Source organism: Phoca vitulina, unplaced genomic scaffold (assembly GCF_004348235.1).
Source record: "Phoca vitulina isolate PV1807 unplaced genomic scaffold, GSC_HSeal_1.0 scaffold59, whole genome shotgun sequence".
Classification (NCBI taxonomy): domain Eukaryota; kingdom Metazoa; phylum Chordata; class Mammalia; order Carnivora; family Phocidae; genus Phoca; species Phoca vitulina.
Window position 1 is genome coordinate 9953089 of NW_022589762.1, and position 3454 is coordinate 9956542.

Genomic DNA, 3454 nt, shown 5'->3' on the forward strand with positions numbered 1-3454 from the left:
TTCATGTTTTTGTTTTTTTTTTTTTAATTTACCCTTGACCTGGAGTTTAAATGGTGGGCCTTTCAGTAAAAGGGATTTTTCTAATTTTCTGCTGAACCTAGAGAAAGAAAATAGCACGGAAAACAGAGTATAAGTTGAATCCTGTGTTTGGTTTTCACAGCTGACAGCTGGAAGCTGAATAGAATAACTTGGAATGGAGGAGAAACAATAACAATTTTTAGTAGTAAAGACGTTTGTCTTCAAGATTCTTCAGAGCATTGTCATGGGACTATGTTTAGAGAAAGGATAGGAAGCATTTAATAACCCTTTTAATAAAAAGTACAATGAAGCCAAAGGCAAACATCCTTCGGCTGATGTCATCCCATCAATATGTGATACAGTCTTTGCAAGTCAGAATCTTATCGACAGCCCAGATGGCAAATTTCTTCAGTGGCAATACTGCTTTTCACATAGATATTATGGGTGGAAGATTTTTTCCTACAGGTTGCTTTTGGTCCAAAATATCAAGATCTTTTTCCAGGCACTGGTGAGAGATTGGGCCTTGGCACTGGGTTAACAAGTTTTAGATCTCGGTCTCACCAATAATAAATGGTATATCTTTGATCCATTTCATTGAAATCCAAGTTAGATTTGAAAAGGCGGGAGGGGGAAAGGAAACAGAAAACTCTGTCCTACAAATGTAAAGAAGCTTTGTTATACGCCATGGGTAAAGTGTATGAAGTGTGTAAAAAAGAAAAACATTAAAATAGTAATATTGATAGAATAATATTATTAGATCCTAAAAATCTGTTCATCCAATGAACCTTGCAAAAAAAGTTATTGGATAACTCACCCTATTAAGATTGTATTTACTCATCTTTAGCTATGTGTTAATGACAAACTTGCCTCAAAGGATTTCATCTCAGGAGAGTATTAAAATCATCTTCTTGTACACTTTAAATCAGATTATGATGGGGTTTTTTTGTACTCTTCATAAATGACAAGAATCCCTTTACAAAGTATTTGACCTCCCAAATATTAACGCTGAAACTGAGGCAATCTACTAGACTCTTCTACTTATTTCATAATTGCTTCTGTCCCCAAAGTAAAAGCTCCCCTTATACTTCTCACTCTTCCTGCTATTGCAGGACTCATGACCTGTTTCCTGTTGATAACTTTTAAGAGCTGGTTCAATATCCTCAGGAAAAGAAATAGCTCATTGTGTACCCTAGGGAACTCAGATCTACCAGGAAAGACTATGTTCCTCATTTGACTTTTCCTGAAATTTCTTTGGAATGACCTAAACACACAAGAGCCTGGAAGAAAAAAGTTCTCAAGCCAAAAAAATTCACGGGCCAATACTCTCTCTGTTTCTCCATGGAAAAATGTTCTCAGCAAATTATGTCATGATTATTTCCTATTCTTAAATTTTAAAAAAAGTTTGTGGAGAAAATGTTATACCATACTACTCTTCTTTGAAATATTTGCTCATATTGGGATTAGTGTTGTGAGTTTTGTTATACAGGTGATGGGATTGAGGGCAGAGATGGAGAGAAATAAGGTCGAGAAGAGAAAAATGTCAAAGAAATGTTATTTTTTTCCCTCCTCACTATCTAAAGTGACACTTTCCTCAGGTTGCAGATTTGAAGGGAACACTTCAAATGCTATTCAACACCCACTGCCCAGGCAGCTAGACTCTTTAAAGCAATGGCATTTAAAGAGACACTTGTCATCCAACCCTGCACTAGACCGCAGTTATGTAGGATTCCAGGGGTCAACACAATGTGTGTCATGTCCCTATTTACAACTTAGTCCACAAAGTCATTCGACTTTCCTTAGGTTAACCACATTTTCTTTCTGTAGTAACAAGACTTAAATTACACTTAACTGCTTAGCTGAAGTCCTCATCCACATTTCTTGTTACATGCTTATTATATTAACTTGCATCCATTAAATATCTGCACTGATCATAGAAAATATTTGGTAATATCCACAGCTTTCCAAAGTGCCTCTCTACAATTTACTAAAGAATACAGTTCTCCAAAAAGGGTTGTTTATGCTTGTGTGTGCTCCCTTATTTAAAAAAAAAAAAAGAAATTACTAATTCTTTTTTTTTACATATTTTTAATATCTTTTACATTTTATATTACAATTTGGATTATAAAACTAATTTCACATTTACTTCATTTCAGCTAACAGCACCATGAGAAAATTATAAACATTTGCACTTTATACTTAATGAAATAAGCTTAGTGAAGTAAAGTGATTCACCCAATAATAGATCAGAATACAAGGTCTAAAACTCTAATTTTCTGACCACAAATACAGTCTTTTTGCATGACACACTAAATGGAACACAAAATTTGTTCAACACTGAAGAAATTTCATAATCAACAGAAAATTGAAAGGAAAATTCGTAAGGAAGAAATCCACAAGCAGTGATTGCTAAGTAACACAGTCTTATGAAAATGAATACAGAAATGTTCTCTTTATCATATGTTTGCTAATTTAATGTCATTTCACTACACAATAGATGTTTACTGAAAATAAAACTGAAGCAGCCTAGTTTTCACTGCTGAAAAATAAAGATAATAGATTATCCTCATGAGCATTAAACACCTAAAACTGATTTCTCTACAAATCAACAAAGTCACTGGTTGTGATGGTGTTATTTGCAGTGACCCGTTACTATTGTGCATCTTGGCATCCTGAGAAAGGGGGTGCCTACACAAGAAGCCAGTGATGTGTGCAGATGTTCACAGTTTCTCTTCCACTTTCTGTGACCTTATTGGATAACTCACCCTATTAAGATTGTATTTACTCATCTTTAGCTATGTGTTAATGACAAACTTGCCTCAAAGGATTTCATCTCAGGAGAGTATTAAAATCATCTTCTTGAAGACAGCATGTTTCTCAAAGACTTATCCCTCAAATAATCAAATAATCAGTACTCTTGTGGAGTCCCTACAAACTCTCTGTAAGGCACAAACAACCAGAACACAGATTGCTATCACTTTTGAAGAGCATCTCCACACTGAAATTGTCCCCAAATCACAAATCTATTCTCCATCACACACATTTCACATTATTTACATTTATTATTATTAAATCTTCAGTACCTGAAAGGTATAAACATGGATCAAATGGAAGAAAATAGGAGCTGAAACCAAACTATTATAGACCCACATAAAGAGATTGACTTTTGCTCTGGTCTTCACTATTGCTGAAGGGAGCATCAGGGACAGTAATTTGGATATGGAACTGAGCTGAGAATATTTCTTTCCTGGAAGAAATTCCTAGGGAAAGGACACAATCATTGGAGTTTTTTGTTTGTTTGTTTGTTTGTTTGTTTTAGAGAGAGAGATCATGAGTGGGGAGGGGCAAAGGGAGAGGGAGACAAAAAATCTTAAGCAGGTTCCACTCAGCACAGAGCCTGAAGCAGGGCTCGATTCCAGGACCCTCAGATCATGACCTG